This window comes from Artemia franciscana, chromosome 1, assembly GCF_032884065.1.
Source record: "Artemia franciscana chromosome 1, ASM3288406v1, whole genome shotgun sequence".
In the NCBI taxonomy this organism is placed as follows: domain Eukaryota; kingdom Metazoa; phylum Arthropoda; class Branchiopoda; order Anostraca; family Artemiidae; genus Artemia; species Artemia franciscana.
Genome location: NC_088863.1, coordinates 7648609 through 7656303, shown reverse-complemented (window position 1 = coordinate 7656303; position 7695 = coordinate 7648609). Strand labels below are relative to the sequence as shown.

General features: G+C 35.2%; 1 protein-coding gene across 1 annotated transcript in view; it reads left to right on the top strand.

Annotated features, from left to right (window-relative positions):
• The first annotated feature begins 4119 nt into the window (after positions 1–4119).
• The window catches only part of LOC136024995 (tetratricopeptide repeat protein 39B-like), a 139130-nt gene continuing 135554 nt past the window's right edge, over positions 4120–7695 (top strand). Inside the window, exon 1 of the mRNA XM_065700623.1 lies at positions 4120–4199. The gene's annotated coding sequence lies outside the window, so the exon portion shown is untranslated. The remainder of the gene's footprint in view (positions 4200–7695) is intronic.

Here is a 7695-nt window from a genome sequence, read left to right as displayed (position 1 = left end):
AACAGGTATTGGATTAAAAAAAATAAATAAATAAAATAAAAAAAAAACACAAATCGATATAAGTTTGGCCATATCCTTGCAAAACCTAATTGAAAGACTATTTCATGTTCCTATTGGAATATTAACTAATTCGTTTCTAACCCCTCCGTTAAGGTTAAAGCTAAATAAAAAGGAACCCTTGGTGTCAATGGTAGGGGGCCAGAAAAGGGACATGTATCCTCCTCCCAGATTTTTCTCCCTTTTCTAGGTTCAGAAAAATACCTTTTTGTGAAGCATTTTAATTTAAAACATCCGTTTTGATATTTTCACTGGTGAAACTGGGAAAAAAAGCAAATCCTCCCCCTTAAATTTTGAAAAATACACTTCGTCCCCCTAGTCTTCTAAATTTAGGAAATTGGCACAAAGATGATGTTTTTGTTACATCTTAGTAGATGATGGTGCAAGAGGATTTTTTTGCCGGAATAAATTATGCTTTTCGGTATCTGGATGAAAGTAGTGGTTCGTTTCACAATGGGAATCGCTTCGGTCTATTGAGATTAATAGCCAAGCTGGACTTTTACAACCTCTGAATAACCGTTTGACCCAATAGACTGTTTGTAATCGTATCAAAAGCGGTGATTACGGAATTAAGAAATATTTCGGGAATTTTTTAGCAAAAATAAAATGTCACGTAATGCAAAATAGTCTTTGTAGTAAAATCAAGATTTAATAATTGTATCAAAATCTTACACTATCTTTTTTGCACTGCCGCACATAAATTGTTAAGTACATAAATTTCAAAATACTTTTCCCACAAAATAAGTTTTCCAAAGAAAAGCAAAGAGTCGCATTAAACCAAATGTGACCAGAAATAAAGTCAAATGATAATTAAAGCGTTTAACGAAAATACATCCTAATCACTAATAAAAGGAAAATGTTTTTTTTTTTTTTTAAATTCATTTAAATTAATTATAATATTGTAGTGAGGAAGCAGGGGAGATACGTATTCGAAGTGAAGGCTAGATTTGGTCCATCAAAGGAAAGGAAGACCTGCGTGATATATGGTCAAACCGTTCACAGTTTAATTAGTGGACTCAAAGAGACAAAAATGTAATACAAAATGAATTCTGTCCTATGTCTTTTTATTAGTATTCATTTCTTCTCTTCGATTAATGGAGTTTCTGTCTTTAGTTTACTGTTTTGTAGTAAATAGCAGTAGATTGTCTAATTTTGATCTTGGAATACTTTCTAACAGATGGTGTCAGATTTTCTAACTTTTTTTTGAATGCATTTGTAGACAATTAACCTTTGCAATACACTCTTCTTTGACAAGAAATATATTAAATTTCAAAGGCTCCAATCAAGAAAGTTCTGCTGTGCTGAAGCCACTCAGTTTTATTAGATGGTTCAGAGAGATGAATATTTTTTCCAAAGTGACATCTATTCCACTTTTTTTTTTTTTTTTCTTCACATACAAAACCAAAACACATCTTAAACAAAATGATGCCGCACTAAGAAAAACTAGTTTTGTAGACGTACGGCAGTAACAAGTAAAAATATAAGTTCCATTACAAATCACAACATAACCATAATCAACTCAGACTTCAAATCAGTTTTTCTCATTTAAACAAACAACACAATATTCATTCCCCCCTCCAACAAAAAAGAACTCAAAACAGCCCAAAAAATCGCCCTATATCACACTCCATAAACCCCTTCCCTGCCTTCCCCCTAAAAAAAATAATTACTTTCTAACAAATGACTTTTAATTTTTTATTAAATAAAAGCAGGTGTTCAGACATGCTAATGCTCACTGGCAACTTATTCAAAATAAGCTGGCCCATATATCTTACCGTAAATGCTGATCTAATTGTACCTTTTGACTCAATTGCGATATCATCACTATTTCTCGTTTCGTAATCATGCACTTGGCTATTAAAACAATAAAACTTCTTAAAAATTGCAGGGACTAGATCATTAATACACTGATAAACAAATATAGAAGCTTGAAAATCTCTAATTTGTCAAACATTTAACAGATTCAGGGATTTATAACAAGTACTAGTTTCATGGACCTCTTTAATTTATTTACCAATAATCCTAATCGCTTTATCCTGAAGAACTTGCACTCGCTTATAATTAGTAAAAAAATTACTACTCCAGATAAAGCAACCATAAGATATATACGGATAAATTAATAAATAATAAAGCGTAAGAAGAATCTTCTGTGGCAGGAAATGTTTAAAACGTCGAAGTATGCCTACACCACGGGCAATCTTAGCAGAAATAGCTTCACTATGATTTCTCCACGACAGATGACAATCCACTATGAATCCTAGGTAACGCAGTTTACCAACCTGCTGAACAGGCTTTCCGTACATTGTAACCAGGCCATTTTAAGGAGAGCCCTCTCTACTGTAATTCATCAAAAATGTCTTACTCACATTAACACATAGAAATTCATGACACATTCATGAGTACTTCGAGTCTTTCCAGCACACGATTTGCTTTACTCACCAACTCATCTATAGACTTTCCAAATAAATTCAAGCAGTGTCATCAGCAAACGATACAGTGCAGGCTTCATTTAGGTAAAAACGCATGGAATCAAAATAAACTAAATATAATAATGGACCGAGCACTGACCCTTGAGGTACTCCGTACCTAACCGAAAACGCCGAAGACATAACATTATTAATTACAGCTCTAAGCAATCTCCGTGTTACGTAGCTTTTAAGCCATTCTAAACAGTTTCCGCGAATACCTAGTGATTCCAACCTTTTAATCAACACTATGAAATCCTCTGTATCAAACGTTTTACGGACATCAATAAAAACAGCCATTGGTATATCCCCTCTTTCAAACACATTATTCACACAATCAACAAGGTGTTGCAAAGCATGCCCTTTAAGGAATGCCCTTTATTGTAGAATGCCCTTTAAGGAAGTCAAACTAAGTTTAACTTAATAATTCATTATTTTGTAGGAAATTATAAAGCCGACTATGTACTATTTTCTCCAATAGCTTTGAGAATAAGGGACGAATAGATATCAGCCTTCAGTTTTCGATTTCTTTTTTGCCACCACCTATATGAAGAGGTATTATCGTTGCTGTCTTTAGTTGCTCTGGAAATTTTCCAGTTTCTAGTGACAGATAAATAATAAAAAGTAGACAAGGAAGTATATATCCAGCAACAACTTTGAATGCACTATGAGACAATCCATCAACTCCAGCAGAATTTAATTTCAAAGATTTAACAATTGTCACAAGTTCTTCACTAGTACAGGGTTCAAACATAAAATCAGGTGGCTTGCATCGGTCATCAGTTCCAGAGTCATTAGGCTCTTTACATCTGCCTTTTCTACTATTTTGAACATTTAAACCAATATTAGAAAAAAAAACAAATTTATTTACAGTTCCCTCTTCATCATATCTATTAAAACCACCAAGTTGCATTAGTTCATTTCCATGCTTTTCTGTTCCACCAATATTTCCACGTATAAAACTCCATGTTTCTTTTATATTACCTCTGTTTTCTTGAAACTTTCTGTTATGATACTCGGTCATGGCTTTGCGACGCAACTTGTTTACGTAGTTCCGCTGTATTTTGAATGAATTAATTGATTCGTCACTTTTTTCATCAAGGGACTTTACGTAAAGTGCATTTCTTAGTTTCAGTTGCTCAGTTATTTCAATGGTAAGCCATGGCTTACATGGCTGTTGTGTTTTTGATTTAGCGACCTTTATGGGCAATTTTTATCCTAGATTTAAAAATTGCATGATCTAAGAAGTATCTGTGACCATTATGGCAACAAACATTTCTCATTGATGTTAGTAACAAATACTGCTTACCGAGAAGTATTTTTCTATGGGAACATGGGATTGGAAATAAGCCTTTTATATTTAATCTTTCGGTTTTCTGGAAAAGAAAGCTGGAAAAGAAAACTGGAAAAGAAAGAAAGAAGGGGTAAACTAGGGTCTGAGAGGGGTAAAACTAGGGTCTGGAGGTTTTTTTTTGTCCCCCTGCCCAATGAAAAGTTACGTGCCTGTCACCATAGCTTGCAAATAATATTCTATAAACCTCGGTGTTAATGAGCCAGTAGTACTGCTACCTATATTCAATTCCTAAATCAAATAGAGAATATCGAATATGATACCACAGAGTATTGATATTTGATATCCAAAATCCTAATGATTTGACTCTCAGATTAAGTTATTAGGTAATGTATTTGAAAAATATTTGTAGCAGTGGATAACGATGTAATACTACCCAGTAGTTGTTTGGCTTCTATTTATTACCTAGGATTAATCAAAGATGTAATCTTAGTTGAGACTTGTAGCCTAGGCAGTGTCCTGGGTCCAGTCTTGCTTTGTTGTTTGCCAGGTTTTGCGATTTTGCATTCAGTTTGGAGCTTAGTGTAATTGATGTGTTTATAAACTTCTGAAGATATAAGAATTATGTAAAATTCTATTCAATTGACTTCTTGCTATCTTGGAAAGGGTTTAGGTTAGGAAAATGAAATTTTCAGGGATAAATCTACAGGCCAAAGTATGTCCTGGGAAGGTATTTTAAAGTACCCACCTCCACTCCTTCTCCCTCTAGAGGGCCCTGAAATTTGCCTTCATGACAGGTCTATACCTATTGAAATTGTGACAAAACAACATTTTACCTTAATTTTCAGTTACCAGTTGCTTTTTCTCTGCCTTTAGTTCTGAAAATGCAATTCCTGTTATCTGAGTAAAATTTTGAGCCACATCAATGTTATTTTTTTCAAAATTTAGGAAATGTATTTGCATATTTTTAAAACCTTATAAAATGAAATTGAGCATAGTTATGATGCTGAAAACAATTTTGTTGTGCTTCAATTAAGCAGAAGATCTATTTTGCAACCATTTCACTTTTATAACACACATATTTTTAAAGGTTGTCAAAGGTCAAGGCCCTCTAGAGGGAGAACAAGTGGAGGTAGTTGCTTCAAAATACCTTCCTGGGACATACCTGTCATGAAGGCAAATTTCAGGGCCCTCTAGAGGGAGAAGGAGTAGAGGTGGGTACTTTAAAATACCTTCCTGGGACATACTTTAGCCTATAGACCCATTCTTGAAAGTTTCATTTTCCTAACCTAAACCCTTTCCAAGATAGCAAGAAGTCAATTAACTAGAATTTTACTGGATTTATCTAAATTTTTTTCATAGGTAGGCTATTTGATTAGATTGAATATTTTAGCTATAGTATATACAACAAAATGCACTTATATTAAAAATGGAGCCTGATCTTGGACATACACTTTAAAGCATGAGCTAAAGTTAGAAGTGCATAATCTTGGACCCTGGATCAGAACAAAGTAACTACATCATTTACATGCTCTCTTCCAGGGAAATATTTAATCCAAGACAAGTGTTTTGAAGCAGTATAATTGTGTTTAAATAGACTAAATGAATACATTTTATTCAAAGTGTATGTCCAACATTTGGCCATGCCCAAGTAGGCTACATAGGAAATTACTCTAGACCTGTGCTATATTTCCTAGGGCTGCATATGGTGCCTGAGGGTTGGAGAGGCTGGCATATAACTATAACTATAATGACTATTATATTTGGAAAAAAAACATAAAATAAAGAATCTAACAGTATATGTTTTTATGGCACTTGGTATTTACCAGGTGACATATACCAATCACAATTTCTGTCTGTCTGTTGGTCCCAGTTTTGCTAGTTTAGGCACTTCCAGATACACTAGGATGATGAAAGTTGGTAGGCATATCAGGGACCAGACCAGATTTAATTAGTAATAGTTTCTTCCCCAATTCAACCATCTGGAGAGGGAGCAAGCAAATGAGATAGGTGAGAAGAGCTCTATTTGCTGATAAAACAAATGATTATTGTTCTTAGGTGTGGCTTGCTGATCTAGCAGTAGCCTATAATTCTCATTTAGGTTACAAGAGGTTTCAGGTTTGGTTTGAATCTCAGACCACCTCAATTTTTACATGAAGAAGATCCAAATCATGAAAATTGAGGTATGTTTATCTCATGAATGGGTTATTGGATCTTAATGAAACTTGATATTAGAAAGATATCATGTTGCAGATGCTCCATTTTCAATTTGGATCAAATCTGCGGACATTGGAGGTGGAGGGGGGAAACTGAAATCTTGGAAACCAGAAATCTTGAAAAATACTTAGAATGGAGAGATTGGGATGAAATTTGATGGGAAGAATAAGCACAAGTTCTAGATACATGATTGATATAACCAGAAAAGATCTGATCTCTTTTGGGGAGTCGGGGGGATTTCTAGTGCTTTGGTGAGTTCAAGAATAAGCACAAGTTCTAGATGTGTGATTGACATAAACAGATCTGACCCCTCATCACAAGTGCCATATGAGCTCTTAGCTCTTGTTCTATAAGGACCCTGAACTGATAACCCATCTTGCTTTTAAATTTCCTGTTTAAGCTAGCAAAAATAAAACACAAGAGTGATGCCGTTTTTAGTTATTAGATAATGCTGGAATATCCAGCACCCCCTTCATGAAAATTCTCTTTCCCCATGATAAATTCCTCCACGCAAAAATCCTCCAACCTAACCCACGACCCCCTCACCTGAAAAATCCCCCAAAACATGTCTGTATACTTTAAAATCACCAGTACTATATGTAAACAATGGGCAAAGTTCATAACTTGCAACCCTTCCCTTTGGGACTGTGGGGGATTAAGTCATCCTCAAAGACATGGCTATTAGATTTTTTGACTATGCTCAACAAAATGGCTATCTCCAAATTTTGGTCTGGTGACATTGGGGAAAAATGAGTGTGGGAGGAGGTCTAGTTGCCCTCCAATTTTTTTGGTCATGTAAAAAGTGCACTAGAACTTTTAATTTTTGTTAGAATGTGCCCTCCTTTGACATTCTAAGAACCTGGGTTGAAACAGTCACCCCTGGGGAAAACCAAAAAAAAAAAAGAAGCAAAAACAAACAATACATGCATCTGTGATATTTCTTCTGGCAAATCATAAACAATTTCTCATTTTTTGCAGATAGGAGTTTGAAATCTCTACAGTAGGGTTCTCTTATATGCTGAATCTGATGGTGTGATTTTCATTAAGATTCTATGACTTTTAGGGGGTGTTTCCCCTTTTTTTCAGAAATGAGGCGAATTTCTCAGGCTTGTACCTTTTGACGAGTAAGACTAAACTTGATGACACGTATATTTAATACTAGCTGTTGGGGTGGCGCTTCGTGCCACCCCGACACCTAGTTGGTGGGGCGCTTCGCGCCCCCCCAAGCCCCCCCGCGCGCGTAAGTCGTTACGCGCCATATTAGTTACGTGCCATTGTAGTTGTGTCCCACCTGTGAATGTATATATATATATATATATATATATATATATATATATATATATATATATATATATATTTTTAACTACGTAAAACATGCGAATATACAACATTCTTCGCTGTCTCATTGTCTGTGCATATAAATAGATTGTCAGGTTTACTGACTCTTGAATGTGCAACATATAATTGTCTATGGGAAAAACAATCCGTATTCACATCTATACCTCATTATTCTAATGATGTGTCCCGGTCGTCATTTGTGTCCTGGTGTCCCAGTTTGTAATTCTGTCCCAGTTTGTAATTTCTCTTTGAGTGTCCCGGTCGTCATTTATATTCCCTGTGTCCCGGTGTCCCGTTCGTCATTTGGGCCCCGGTGTCCTGGTCTGT